The sequence below is a fragment of the Oncorhynchus mykiss genome, chromosome 11 (assembly GCF_057628025.1).
Source record: "Oncorhynchus mykiss isolate SJ-2025 chromosome 11, ASM5762802v1, whole genome shotgun sequence".
NCBI classification, from domain to species: Eukaryota; Metazoa; Chordata; class Actinopteri; order Salmoniformes; family Salmonidae; genus Oncorhynchus; species Oncorhynchus mykiss.
Window position 1 is genome coordinate 16,804,628 of NC_143032.1, and position 16,571 is coordinate 16,821,198.

Below are 16,571 nucleotides of genomic sequence, written 5' to 3' on the forward strand. Positions count from 1 at the left end.
GCTGTTGGAGCTGATCTGTACTGTAGTAGTAGGAGTGGACAGTCAGGTCCGCAACTGGTTTCAGCCAGTGGATGACTTCCTCACTCCCAGGCATAAAGCTGCAGGGCATGACACAATCCTCAGAGAACACACAGGTTACATAGACGTCTGTAAACAGAAACATACACACACAAGTTAAATGGGCATCTGAAGCAGAGTGGAACAAGCAGACCCACATGTATACTGTAGTGTATTTGTTGACTTTACTGTAGTATTCACTGTAGTGTGCAGTGATATTTACTATAGTATAAGAGCTGTAGTAATATTAACTATAGTATAAACACTGTAGTAAAAGAAAACTGTAGTATATACTATAGAGTGGTGAGGGAGAGGAGTCTACCTTGTCCGGAAACTACTTCACCGTTCATTTTCTGGATTCAGGTTCACGCAAACGTCCATTTTAAGCTTTGTTTTACTGTTGACACTTCTGGATTGTAAATCGATTCACTGTCCTTAAATATTTGACATCTGATATATTAATTTCAATCTAACTTTTCACCACCAGCTCCTTATATCAGGGCATTAAAACTACAATCTGTGTCCTGAATTAGCCTAGTGTGCATGTGCTAGGGCTGTCGCGGTGACCGTATTACCGCCACACCTGCGGTCACGAGTCACGAAGGCAGTCAAATTCCACGTGACCCTCCAAGCTCTGATGCTGCTGATGGTCACGGACTACAAAATGAAAACCAGCTATGTCGCAGACACCGACGCCTTGCTTCCAGACAAGCTAAATACGTTCTTTGCCCTCTCTGAGGATAACACTCTGCATCCGACGTGGTGAGCTACCAAGGACTGTGGGCGCTCCTTCTCCGTGGCCAACGCGAGTAAGACATTTAAACGTGTTAATCCTTGCAAGGCTGCCGGCCCAGACGGCATCCCTAGCCGCATCCTCAGAGCATGCGCAGACCAGCTGACTGGTGTGTTTAAGGACATATTCAATCTCTCCCTATCCCAGTCTGCTGTCCCCACATGATTCAAGATGGCCACCATTGTTCCTGTTCACAAGAATGCAAAGGTAAGTAAACTAAATGACTATCGCCCAGTAGCACTCGCTTCTGTCATCATGAAGTGCTTTGAGAGACTTGTCAAGGATCATATCACCTCCACCTTACCTGTCACCCTAGGCCAACTCCAATTTGCTTACCACCCCAATAGGTCCACAGACGATGCAATCGCCATCACCATCACACTGCACACTGCCCTATCCCATCTGGACAAGAAGAATTCCTATGTAAGAATGCTGTTCATTGACTATAGCTCAGCATTCAACACCATAGTACCCTCCAAGCTCATTAAGCTCGGGGCCCTGGGTCTGAACCCCGCCCTGTGCAACTGGGTCCTGGACATCCTGACGGGCCGCCCCAGGTGGTGAAGGTAGGAAACAACACCTCCACTTTGTTGACCCTCAACACTAGGGCCCCGCAAGGGTGCGTGCTCAGCCCCCTCCTGTATTCCCTGTTCACCCATGACTGTCTGGCCATGCATGTCTCCAACTCAATCATCAAGTTTGCAGATGACACAACAGTAGTAGGCTTTGATTACCAACAACGACAAGACAGCCTACAGGGAGGAGGTGAGGGCTCTGGGAGTGTGGTGTCAGGAAAATATCATCTCAGTCAACGTCAACAAATCAAAGGAGATGATCGTGGACTTAAGGAAACAGCAGAGGGAGCACTCCCCGATCCACATTGACGGGACACCAGTGGAGAAGGTTGAAAGTTTTAAGCTCCTCGGCGTACATATCACCAACAAACTGAAATGGTCCACCCACACAGACAGTGTGGTGAAGAAGGTCCAACCTCAGGAGGTGGAAGAAATGTGGCTTTTGCAGATGCACAATTGAGAGCATCCTGTCGGGCTGTATCACCGCCTGGTACTGCAATTGCACCGCACACAACCGCAGGGCTATCTAGAGGGTGGTGCGGTCTGCACAACGCATCACTGGGGGCATACTACCTGCCCTCCAGGACACCTACAGCACCCAATGTCACAGGAAGGCCAAAAAGATCTTCAAGGACATCAACCACCTGAGCCACGGCCTGTTCACCCCACTATCATCCAGAAGGCGAGGTCAGTACAGGTGCATCAAAGCTGGGACCGAGAGACTGAAAAACTGCTTCTATCTCAAAGCCATCAGACTGTTAAATAGCAATCAATAGAACAGAGAGGCTGCAGCCTACATACACAGACTTGAAATCATCGAGACTTTAATAAATGAAACACTTGTCACTTTAATAATTACTCATCTCATAATTATATACTGTATTCTATCCTATCTACTGTATCTTTAGTCTATGCCGCTCTGACATTGCTCCTCCATATATTTATATATTCTTAATTGCATTCCTTTACTTAGATTTGTGTGTATTAGGTATTTGTTGTGAAATTATTAGATATTACTTGTTAGCTATTGCTGCACTGTCAGAACTAGGGATGGCAGGTAGCCTAGTGGTTAGAGCGTTGGACTAGTAACCGAAAGGTTGCATCCCTGAGCTGACAAGGTAAAAATCTGTCGTTCTGCCCCTGAACAAGGCCGTCATTGAAAATAAGAATTTGTTCTTAACTGACTTGCCTAGTTAAATAAAGGTAAAATAAATAAACTAGAAGCACAAGCATTTCACTACACCCGCAATAACATCTGCTAAACATGCGTATGTAACAAATAACATTTGATTTGATCATTAGTAGCCTACCAAACTTGCTAACTGCCTGGTACTCAGCACTCTGTTGTCCCTTTAATCATTCTGACATCAATGCAAATGTAATTGAAAATCTAATCTAACACACAGGTGCGACAGCGTTGGGCCAGTAACCGAAAGGTTGCTGGATTGAATCTCTGAGCTGACAAGGTAAAAATCTGTAACGAATCTCCTCTTCATCTGATGAGGAATAGGAAGGATCAGACCAAAACGCAGCGTGGTAAGTGTCCATGTTGATTTTAATAAATAAACGGAACACTGCAATAACCAAAAAAACAACAAAGCGAGAGCGTGAACGAAACGAAACAGTTCTGTAAGATGAAAACACACAAAACAACTACTCACAAACACAGGTGGGAACAGGCTACCTAAGTATGGTTCTCAATCAGAGACAACGATTGACAGCTGCCTCTGATTGGGAACCATACCAGGCCAAACACAGAAGTAAAAAACCTAGAACAAAACATAGAATGCCCACCTCAACTCACGCCCTGACCAAATCAAAATAGAAACATAAAAAAGGAACTAAGCTCAGGACGTGACAAAAATCTGTTGTTCTGTCCCAGAGCAAGGTAGTTCACCCACTGTTCCCTGGGTGCCGAAGATGTGGATGTTGATTAAGGCAGTCCCCCGCACCTCTCTGATTCAGAGGGGTTGGGTTAAACGCCGAAGACACGTTTCAGTTGAAGGCATTCAGTTGTACAACTGACCCTTCAAGGTGAGTAGGCCTAACATGTGAGCTGATGTTATCGTAACATTTCTATAGGCTATGCAATTGCGAGAGAAAACAGAATGATAGCCTCTATTAAAAAGAGGAGGATCCAATCAGCTTTCTATAGGCTAGGCCTACTAAATGTATCTATCAACTTTCCTAATATTAAGTACATTGCTTTACAACAGGAGTATAGCCTACCTGGCTGACATGAAAATGAACCACGAGAAAAGCATTCTCTGCTATTCCCCCCATCCCCTGTTTCGAGACAGGTCCATGATAATGGTCCATTCTACAAAAAACAAATGACACATATATTTGGGTCACAATATTAGCCTATCACTTGTGAATGATATATTATCACTTGTGAATGATGCCCAGCATAAGGCAAGAAACATTTCTGTGTATCAGTTGTCAGGAAGTCGCTTGATGATTCTAAAGAAACGTTAGCCCCCCATTTTTTAAAATTACACCTTGTTAGTTGCCAAGCCCATGACTGGTGAACCACTGATGCATTCACAGCTCTTTTTTGTCTGTTGGCAAGGTGACACGCACACAGTGCTTTTAACATGTTTTCAACTTACATATTTAACACAAGTGATTACATTGGGCATGTTAATTTATACAGAAATTATTATTCAATTTATTGTCGTCACCTGGGATTTGAACTCACAACCTTTTGGTTCACTGCATTCAGATATTCATTCTACATTACCATGTCTGTGGTAGTTATCAGTTACTTTGACTATTCTCTCATCATTGATTTGATAGTTGTCTAATGTTGGTGGGGTATATTTAACCTTTTTTAATGATACTCCTGAATCACTACGATCAATAAAGTTTTTCTTGTGTGTACTTTTACCAGAGCTGATAGTTACTTCAAAGTGCATTGACCCTATTGCTTACACCTATCAAGTTGTTTTAGATCTACACAAGTGCCTAGGGAGGAGGGGGTTAGGGTTTCTTCTGGACAGAGCCTAACTACACTGGTCAAATAAGAACAGGCACTAGAGATATCCCTTATTTGGACAGTGGTTAGGGTGTTCGTCATTGGTGGTGGTCTGGGTTTGAGACGTGCTAGTGGAGTCACCATGCTCTCACATTCCTACTCTCCCCTATCGGGTCTCAATCCCAGACCACCAGCACCAATGACTAACTCCCATATCGCTGTCCAATAAGGGATATCTCTAGGGCATGTGCTTATTGGACCAGTATAGTATAGGGTGAATGCAATTTGAACTAAATCTCAGCTCTGTTAAAGGTAGACTCTCATGGTGATTCAGGAGTATCATTAAAACAGGTTAATATGCCCCACCAACATTAGTCAACTATACAGAATGCCCTTAAATTGCTGAAATAGGTGAAGAATATCAATGAGAGAATAGTCAAATGAACTTATACCTGACATGGTGGCGAAACAGGAAGATTGCAGTACCGTGAACCAAGAGGTTGGACTTCAAAAATCCCAGATTAGGACATGTTGAATAAGAATTACTGCAACGTTCTCATTTAACGTGTGTATGTAACGGTTCTCTTGTTGTGAAGTAGAAGCGGACCAAAAAGCAGCGTGGTGGTTGTTCATTGTATTTTAATGAAGACACGATACATGAACAAACTAACGAAAACAAGAAACGTGAGAACTCAAAACAGCCCTATCTGGTGCAAACACAAAGACAGGAACAAACACACAGTGAAACCCAGGCTACCTAAGTATGATTCTCAATCAGAGACAACTAATGACACCTGCCTCTGATTGAGAACCATACTAGGCCGAAAACATAGAACTGCCCCAAAACATAGAAAAACAAACATAGACTGCCCACCCAACTCACGCCCTGACCATACTAAATAAATACAAAACAAAGGAAATCGAGGTCAGAACGTGACAGTGTAGAACATTAATAGTTTATATTCTGAGAACATGTCAACCATGTTCTGTGTGTTGTTGGTGGGACGTTGATGGAATATTCTCCTAAACCATAGAAAACTGGACACGAATGTTCCTGCACCATTCTCATTTAAAGTGTCTAGAACATTAATATTTTATGTTCTCAGAACATGGTAACCACATTCTGGGTATGTTTTATTTCACAGTTCGAGAATGGTCTCTTGGTGATGGGTTCTGACTTCTAAACTTGAAATATGAAATATCCTTGTTCATGGTACGGAGGGAGAGAGTTGAATGCGAGGGGAATGCGTTCTGTCAGAACACATTATTGTTAGACATCAGGTATCCTATGGAAATGAGAAGGGCCACAGTCTGGTTGCTACACGAGAAGTTAAGGATTATCTATATTGGAGGAATGTATATGGTGGAGTCAATCAAGGTTGCATATAAGCCATGGGATCGGAACGTTATTTAGTTACTTAATAAGACTCTTGGGTGGGGAATAGGCAGGGTATATGCTAATTAAATACTGTAGTATTTACTATAGTTAACAAAAATGACTTTTGTGCTTTTGCGGACATTACTGCAGTATTTACTACAGAGTTCTGTTATAGATAATACTATAGTATTTACTATATCATTCTACAGTATACTACAACATTCTATAGTAAGTACTGCACATGATCGAGGGATACTTCCTTGTGCAGTATAGTATTCTACAGTATACTACTGTTTAATATTAAATTCTATAGTATTATAGTATTCTATAGAAAAGTGTTGTATTTTTTCATGTGAGTGTAATATTTTTTTTTATTGGTATTATATTTTTTATTTTATTTTATTAGTTTTATTGGTATTTGTTCATGGCAATCCTTGATACTGTACATTACTCTGCCTTTACTCCTGACTCCTTTACTCCTGAGATTAGTCAAAAACTCAGTTATCCAGTCTGTATCATATACGGCCGTGATTGGGAGTCCTATAGGGCAGCGCACAATTGGCCCAGCGTCATCCTGGTTTCCGGGTTTGGCCTGGGTAGGCCGTCATTGTAAATAAGAATTTGTTATTAACTGACTTGCCTAGTTAAATAAAAGTTAAATAAAATATTTTTTTAAATACTGTAAGTTAAACTCTGACAGTCAACAGCAAAACTGTCTTGATTTGGGTACATGGCTCTTTAGACAAAGGCTTGGCATAGTACATGTAGATAGACACACCATGCTCCAGTCTGGTGTACGTTTGGTCAGTCAGGAGAAACCACTGCCACCTCACACAGGCCCAGCCACACTCTGATCTGAAGAAAGACTACTGCACCTTATTCCTCCCTCTTACTCATAGCACAGCATCACCTATTCCAGGAAACTCAGAGATTTATTTGTACTGTATATTAAATAACTGTGTCACGTTCCTTGGGTATGAAGAGAATGTGACCACTAAGTAGCTGTGCCAAGTTCCTTGGGTATGAAGAGAATGTGACCATTCAGGCTGTGCACTCATAAAATAATAACTTGTTCCTTTACCATGCTTCTTTTCTGAACATCAAACATTTTCACAATGATCATAATAATGCAGTCTCCACCACACTGTAAAAAAAATGATGTTGATTCAATGTACAATTATAAGGCAACCAGCTGCAATAGGATTGTGAGTTGGCTCAACAGAATTTTTACACAAACTTTTTGTTGTGAGTTTGCTCAACCACATTTCTGTTTGAGCACAATCCCATTGCAGCTGGTTGCCTAAGTTGAATTAACATACTTTTTTTCCAGTACAAAGTCTGTGCATAAATGGTTTTGCTTTGACAAATAAAACACTTATTCCTGAAGATCACATTAAGTTCTCTGTGCTGTGGGTGAGCTGCCTAAAGTAAACTATGATACGATGCAGTAATAATGACCAATTTAAAAAAACAGACAGACTGATGGTTATTGTTACTCACCTCCCCCGTCTGTGAGACAGACGCTTGACAGTAGAATCACCATGACTAGACCTTTTGACTTCATGGTGACCTGACTCCAGCACGGTGTCTCTGTGTTTTAAATTGTTGTAAATCCAAAACGCAACTCAGATGTTAACATCTCACCTGTCACTCCCTTATCAAGTCAGATTGTATCAGTAGTATCAGTAGTACCTGTTCAGGTTGGGCGTGGAAATTAGTCATGTTCTGAAAGTGATAGTTTAAAGAGTGAGTACACACGTACACACACACACACACAGTACCAGTCAAAAGTTTGGACACACCTACACATTCAGGTGTTTTTCTTTATTTTCACTATTGTCTACATCGTAGAATAATTGTGAAGACATCCAAACTATGAAATAACACATATGGAATCATGTAGTAACCAAAAAAAGTGTTAACTCTGTTTACCCTATTTGTTAAAAGACCAAGTCCATATTATGGCAAGAACAGCTCAAATAGGCAAAGAGAAACAACAGTCCACCATTACTTTAAGACATGAATGTCAGTCAATGTGGGAAATTTCAAGAACTTAAACATTCTCTTCAGGTGCATTCGCAAAAGCCATCGAGCGCTATGATGAAACTGGCTCTCATGAGGACCGCCACAGGAAAGGAAGACCCAGAGTTACCTCTGCTACAGAGGATAAGCTCATTAGAGTTACCAGCCTCAGAAATAATGCAGCCCAAATAAATGCTTCACAGAGTTCAAGTAAAAGACACATCTCAACATCAACTGTTCAGAAGAGACTGCGTGAATCAGGCCTTCATGGTTGAATTGCTGCAAAGAAACCACTACTAAAGGACAGCAATAAGATGAAGAGACTTACTTTGGCAAAGAAACACAAGCAATGGACATTAGAACGGTGGAAATCAGTCCTTTGGTCTGATGAGTCCAAATTTTAATCTCTTTGTGAGAGGCAAAGTAGGTGAACGGATGATCTCCGCATGTGTGGTTCCCACCGTGAAGCATGGAGGAGGAGGTGTGATATGGGGGTGCTTTGCTGGTGACACTTTCAGTGATTTATGTAGAATTCAAGGCACACTTAACCAGCATGGCTACCACAGCATTCTGCAGCGATACGCCATCCCATTTAGTTTTGTGCTTAGTGGGACTGTCATTTGTTTTAAACAGGACAATGACCCAACACACCTCCAGGCTGTGTAAGGGATATTTGACCAAGAAAGAGAGTGCTACATCAGATGACCTGGCCTCCACAATCCCCCGACTTCAACCCAATTGAGATGGTTTGGGATGACTTTGACCGCAGAGTGAAGGAAAAGCAGCCAACAAGTGCTCAGCATGTGTGAGAACTAATTTAAGACATTTGGAAAAGCATTTCAGGTGAAGCTGGTTGAGAGAATGCCAAGAGTGTGCAAAGCTCTCATTGAGGCAAAGGGTGGCTACTTTGAAGAATCTAAAATATATTTTGATTTGTTTAACACTTTTTTGGTTACTACTTGATTCCATATTTGTTATTTAATAGTTTTGATGTCTTCACTGTTATTCTGCAATTTAGAAAGTAGTACAAATAAAGAAAAAACATTGAATAATTAGGTGTGTCCAAACTTTTGAACGGTACTGTATATCCCTCATTGGCCTATCCCTCTGTTCTTTCACATGTCTACTATTCACAAAGAACCTGTCAGAATCCCTCAACCTTGATCCACCCTCCTCTACTGTCTTTAGTACCTGAGCATATGACATCTTCTGCACTACTCTAACCCTGGCCACCTCAACCTGCCTCTCTGACCCTGGCCACCTCAACCTGCCCTCTCGTACTGGACACCTCCGATCCCCAGCAACATGGGCAACCCTACAGTTGGCACACATACATTTTTGTTCCATGTCCTCCTGCACACTTTCCACATCTTGGATTCTCCCTCCCACACGCAGTTGCAACATGCCCATAAACGTGACACCTATAACACCTCAGTGGATTCAGCACAAGAGCTCTAACAGCATAACTCATATATACAAACATTAGTTTGTCAGGTAAAGACTCTACATCAAAGCTCAAAAGAACAGACTGTGTCACCTCTGTTCCACCATGCTCCCCACCAGGTCTGCTTCACACCAACTGCTTCACACAAACTGTGGGCGTCACAAACACCAGGAATCTTCTACTTAAATTGCTCCACCTCCACACTTAACGCTACCCCAGAAATGACTCACTTCAATGGTGCCATAAACCTAAGAGCAAAGCAAGATACAGGTCTTTCCCCAAGTTACGTCACACGGAGTGGAGTGCCTGCTCCCTCTGATCTGAGGAAACACAAACAAACATTACAAGTCCACTTCAAGTTGCCTTCACCAGCTCAACAGCACCCACCATCTTTTCCACCCAACCTGAAACCACTCATGGATCAGCCAAAAGGCCTGGTTCCATCCTCTCAAAAATCTCGATCCCATTGAACCAAATGTATTTTTACCATAACCATATCCATCAATGTAAGGCTCGGGCTCCGGGCTCCTCACAACAACTTCTACCCCTTCCATTTCACTTCCATAACTCGAACTGGCGTCCGGCTCACTCTGTTAGAACTTGATAGCAATCTTCCTCGACATACGCTCTCCTTTGTTATTGCTAGCTTCACAAGATTCAAACTCATTTTCTGCCTCACTCAGTCTTTTCAACCTCCTCTCTTTCCCTCTAATTCTCCTCCCTTAACCAATTATCTGACTCCTTCTGAAAATAGTCCTCACCTGGCAGCTTCAGTAGCTTCTTATGGCTGGGGGGCAGTATTGAGTAGCTTGGATGAATAAGGTGCCCAGAGTAAACTGCCTGCTACTCAGGCCCAGAGGCTAAGATATGCATATACTTAGTAAATTTGGATAGACAACACTCTGAAGTTTCTAAAACTGTTTGAATGATGTCTGTGACTATAACATAACTCATATGGCAGGCAAAAACCAGAGAAAAAATCCAATCAGGAAGTGGGAAATCTGAGGTTTGTAGTTTTTCACCTCTTTGCCTATCCAAGATACAGTGTAAATTTGGTCCGATTGTACTTCCTAAGCCTTCCACTCGATGTCAACAGTCTTCAGGAACTTGTTTGAGGCTTCTACTGTGAAGGAGGAGAGAATGAGAGCTGTTTCAACCAGAGGTCTGACTCTGAGGTCTGCCAGTGAGAGGTAGCTGCATTCCATTGCATTTCTAAATCAAATCAAATCAAAATCAAATTTATTTATACAGCCCTTCGTACATCAGCTGATATTTCAAAGTGCTGTACAGAAACCCAGCCTAAAACCACAAACAGCAAGCAATGCAGGTGTAGAAGCACGTGTCAGGTAGTTCTGAGGCATGGTCCTAGAGCTCAGGTCCTCCGAGAGAGAGAAAGAAAGAGAGAAAGAGAGAATTAGAGAGAGCATACCTAAATTCACACAGGACACCGGATAGGACAGGAGAAGTACTCCAGATATAACAAACTGATCCTAGCCCCCCGACACAAACTACTGCAGCATAAATACTGGAGGCTGAGACAGGAGGGGTCAGGAGACACTGTGGCTCCATCCGAGGACACCCCCGGACAGGGCCAAACAGGAAGGATATAACCCCACCCACTTTGCCAAAGCACAGCCCCCACACCACTAAAGACAAAGGAATTCTCCAGTTGGAACATTATTGAAGATTTATGTTAAAAACATCCTAAAGATTGATTCTATACATCGTTTGACATGTTTCTACAAACTGTAATGGAACTTTTTGACTTTTCGTCTGGACCTAGTGCTCGCTCCTCATGAATTTGGATTTGTGAACCAAACGTGCGAACAAAAAGGAGCTATTTGGACATAAATGATGGACTTTATCGAACAAAACAAACATTTATTGTGGAACTGGGATTCCTGGGAGTGCATTCTGATGAAGATCATCAAAGGTAAGTGAATATTTATAAGGCTATTTCTGACTTCTGTTACCTTCACAACATGGCGGGTATCTGTATGGCTTGTTTTTGTGTCTGAGCGCTGTACTCAGATTATTGCATGGTGTGGTTTATTCGTAAAGTTTTTTTGAAATCTGACACAGCGGTTGCATTAACTTCATATGGCTGCAGGGGCAGTATTGAGTAGCTTGGATGAAAAGGTGCCCATTGTAAATGGCCAGCTCCTCAGTCTCAGTTGCTAATATATGCATATTATTATTAGTATTGGATAGAAAACACTAAAGTTTCCAAAACTGTCAACATTTTGCCTTTAAGTATAACAGAACTGATATTGCAGGCAAAACCCTGAGGAAAATCAAAACAGGAAGTGGCTTCTATTTTGAAAACTCCATGCTTCATAGCCTCCATTTGCTGGATTTAAAGGGATATGAACCAGATTCCTTTTCCTATCGCTTTCTCAAGGTGTCAACAGTCTTCAGACATAGTTTCAGGCTTTTATTTTGAGAAATGAGCCAGAACAATAACATCGCGTCAAGTGGTCACATGAGTTTTGCTCATGAGTTTGGATAGGTGTTGCTTTTCCCTCTCCTACTGTGAAAGACATTTGCGGTTGATATATTATCGATTATATATTTTAAAAACAACCTCAGGATTGATTATAAAAAACGTTTGACATGTTTCTGTGGACATTATGGAAACTATTTGGAATTTGTCTGCATTGTCGTGACCGCTCTTTCCTGTGGATTTCTGAACATAACGCGACAAACAAACGGAGGTATTTTGGATATAAAAATAATCTTTATGGAACAAAAGGAACATTTGTTGTGTAACTGGGAGTCTCGTGAGTGAAAACATCCGAAGATCAAAGGTAAACGATTAATTTGATTGCTTTTCTGATTTTCGTGACCAAGCTTCCTGATGCTAAGTGTACTTAACGTTTTGTCGTGCGATCGATAAACTTACACAAACGCTTGGATTGCTTTCGCTGTAAAGCATAATTTAAAAACCTGACACGACAGGTGGATTAACAAAAGGCTAAGATGTGTTTTCCTATATTGCACTTGTGATTTCATGAATATAAATATTTGTAGTAATATTTATTGAATGTAGCGCTATGCTATTCAGCGGTTGTTGATGACACTTATCCCGATAGTGGGATTGCAGCCTTAAATAGTACCCTCAAAACACCATTCTCAATGTCAACAGTGAAGAGGTGACTCCAGGATGCTGGCTTTCTAGGCAGAGTTGCAAAGAAAAAGCCATATCTCAGACTGGCCAATAAAAATAAAAGATTAAGATGGGCAAAGAACAGAGACACTAGACAGAGGAACTCTGCTTAGAAGGCCAGCATCCCGGAGTCACTGTTGACATTGAGATTGGTGTTTTGCAGGTACTATTTATTGAAGCTGCCAGTTGAGGACTTGTGAGGCGTCTGTTTCTCAAACTAGACACTCTAATGTACTTGTCCTCTTGCTCAGTTGTGCACCGGGGCCTCCCACTCCTCTTTCTATTCTGGTTAGGGCCAGTTTGCGCTGTTCTGTGAAGGGAGTAGTACACAGCATTGTACCAGATCTTCAGTTTCTTGGCAATTTCTCGCATGGAATAACCTTAATTTCTCAGAACAAGAATAGACTGTCGAGCTTCAGGCGAAAGTTCTTTGCTTCTGGCCATTTTGAGCCTGTAATCATACTGACAAATGCTGATGCTCCAGATACTCAACTAGTCTAAAGAAGGACAGTTTTATTTTTTCTTTAACTTCTCTGGGATATGTGGGACGGTAGACAGCGTCCTACCTCGCCAACAGCCAGTGAAATTGCATGGCGCCAAATTCAAAACAACAGAAATCTCATAATTAAAATTCCTCAAACATACAAGTATTATACACCATTTTAAAGATAAACTTCTCGTTAATGTGTCTGATTTCAAAAAGGCTTTACAGTGAAAGCACACCTTGTGATTATGTTAGGTCAGCGCCTAGCCAAAGAAAAACATACAGCCATTTTCCAAAGAAGGAGAGGTGTCACAAAAGTCAGAAATAGCGTTAAAATTAATCACAAACCTTTGATGATCTTCACCGGATGCCACTCCCAGGACTCCATGTTAAACAATAAATGTTTGTTTTGTTCGATAAAGTCCATCATTTATGTTCAAATGCCTCCTTTTTGTTTGCGCATTTAGTTCACAAATCCAAATTCACAAGGTGCAGGCACTTAGTTCAGACAAAAAGTCAAAACAGTTCCATTACAGTTCGTAGAAACATGTCAAACGATGTATATAATCAATCTTTAGGATGTTTTTATCGTAAATCTTCAAAAATGTTCCAACCGGACAATTCCTTTGTCTTTAGAAATGAAAAGGAACGGAGCTCGCTCTCACGGCCGGGCGCGTGACCTAGCTCATGGCATTCTGCCAGACCCCTGGTTCAAACAGCTCTTATTCGCTCCCCCTTCATAGTAGAAGCCTGAAACAAGGTTCTAAAGACGGTTGACATCTAGTGGAAGCCTTAGGAAGTGCATTATGACCCCATAGACACTCTATATTGGATAGGCAATCAATTGAAAAACTACAAACTTCAGATTCCCCACTTCCTGGTTGGATTTTTTCTCAGGTTTTTGCCTGCTATATGAGTTCTGTTATACTCACAGACATCATTCAACATTTTTAGAAACTTCAGAGTGTTTTCTATCCAAATCCAATAATCATATGCATATTCTAGCTTTTGGGCCTGAATAGCAGGCAGTTTACTCTGGGCATCTTATTCATCCAAGCTACTCAATACTGCCCCCCAGTCCCAAAGAAGTTATTCAGCACAACAGTTTTCAGCTGTGCAAACATAATTGCAAAAGGATTTTCTAATGATCAATTAGCCTTTTAAAATGATAAACTTGTATTAGCTAACACAATGTGCCATTGGAACACAGGAGTGATGATTGCTGGTAGTGGGCCTCTGTACGCCTATGTAGATATTCCATTTTAAAAAATCTGCCGTTTCCAGCTACAATAGTAGTTTACAACATTAATAATGTCTACATTGTATTTCTGATCAATTTTATGTTATTTTAACGGACAAAAAAGTTATTTTCTTTCAAAAACAAGTCCATTTCTAAGTGACCTCAACCTTTTGAACAGTAGTGTAGGTGACAGCCACACGGTGGTACCACAGATAGAACAATGAGACAGATATTTCACTGGGTGTATGCTAAGCAAAAATATAAACGCAATATGTAAAGTGTTGATCCCACGTTTCATGAGCTGAAATAAAAGATCCCAGAATTTTTGATACACACAAAACCGGATTATTTGGGCACAAATTTGTTTACATCCCTGTTAGTGAGCATTTCTCCTTCGCCAAGATAATCAATCTACCTGATAAGTGTGGCATATAATTTATCCAATCAGATCAAAACATACACACACATACACAGAGAGCGGAATACATCAGAAAAGAGGGCAGAGAAATCACAGGACAGGATGGAGCAACACATGGAATCAGAACCAGGTTAGACATCGAACACATCTCCAGGATAATCACACACACTTGTTGAGTCATTATCCTCTGGTGCAGTGTTTCTCTTCTCTGTTCTAGCCTCCCACACGGGCACATGATTCAACTAATCAAGTGCTTGATGATTAATTGATTAACCAAATCAGGTGTGCTAGTGAAGGGCTAGAACAGAATTATGATCTGGTGTATACCCATGCAGAAATAACAATGTTTCTGTAACGATCGTCTGTTGAAGAAGTTGTGGACCAAAGCGCAGCGTAGTACAAGTGTTCATACTTTTAGTTGAACTGAACACTAAATGACAAAATTAACAAAGAGAATGCATGAAAACCAAAACAGTCCTGTCAGGTGCAGAAACACAAAACAGAAAATAACTACCCACAAAACCCCTGTGGGGAAAAGCTACCTAAGTATGGTTCTGTTGGTAAAATTATGATTAAATGACTGAACAAATCATTTTAAATGTAACTGTAACTAAGTAAACTTATACTCTGTTTTATTTGATCTGATTAACAATATGAGTTCATACGATGGGATTGTGTGACACAGACAAGGAGTAATTAAAGTTAATGAACACCATTCCAACTAGGAAGAAAGAAGTGGACTGTGTAAACAGATAAGGTCGTTAACCTATGGTTGAACCGACGAAACTTAGCTCTGGGGTTTTTAGATAAGACAGTGAGTGCATTCCTAGGTTTTCTGTTAATTAGAACTGTCAGCTAAGTGGTGATTGATAATATTGAGGGGTCAAAAGTTACCTGGGAGTGTGTTAGTAAGTTAGAATGAACTTTTCACCTCACTTTGTCCCTGTCGAGAGGAGGAGTTTCTGTTAAGCAATGAAATGACGTCATGTTTTGTATATAAACTGTTGCTCGTGGTGAAGTGGCAGCGCGCTCCGAGAATAAATTCTGTTACCTATTATTGAAAAGACTGATCTCCGTCTATTTTATGCAAACAAGAATCTTACAAATTCTCATAAAATAGATTAAGGGTTTCAATTAATGAAAACACATTGGCATCATTAAATTACAGTAACATGTTCCCAATCAGAGACAACGATAGAAAGCTGTCCCTGATTGAGAACCATATCCGGCCAAAACAAAGAAATACAAAACATAGAAAAAGAACATAGAATGCCCACCCCACTCACACCCTGACCAGACCAAAATAGAGCCATAAAAAGCTCTAAAGTCAGGGCGTGACAGTTTCCCAGTTTATAAAAGCAGAAACACTTAACATGATCACACTTAATGATACCAACAAGTATTCCGCTGTTCTTTACTTCTTTATAACTTTTATTTTAATTCCACCGTTATTTTAGCAAAGAGTCCCACTGAGACCAAGGTAGAGACCAAGGGAACCCTGCATGAGACCAAGGTAGAGACCAAGGTATGAGACCAAGGTAGAGACCAAGGGAACCCTGCATGAGACCAAGGTAGAGACCAAGGTATGAGACCAAGGTATGACCAAGGTAGAGACCAAGGTAGAGACCAAGGTAGAGACCAAGGGAACCCTGCATGACCAACCACAATTACTTCTACATATTAAATACTTCAATCAAAGTATAAAATGTTGATCAGAGTTATCTGGCTAACTTATGGATTCTGGTGTGTAAAAAACACCCTGGTGTTGGTTTGTGTTCTGGTTAGGATTTTTAGGGTTAGTGTTAGGAAGGAATGGACTAAATGACTTAATATTATTATTAAGTCTATAAAGTGTGTGTGTGTGTGTTCAGTGCTTTATTGTGTATAGCTCTGTAGTGACTAAGTCACTTCCTATAAAAAAGAGAGAAGGAGAGAATGAAAAGCAGACTTGCGTGAGATAGTTACTACCCTGGTCCATTTTAAGAGACCATTAGGGAGGAAGAGGGGAGAGAGGAGG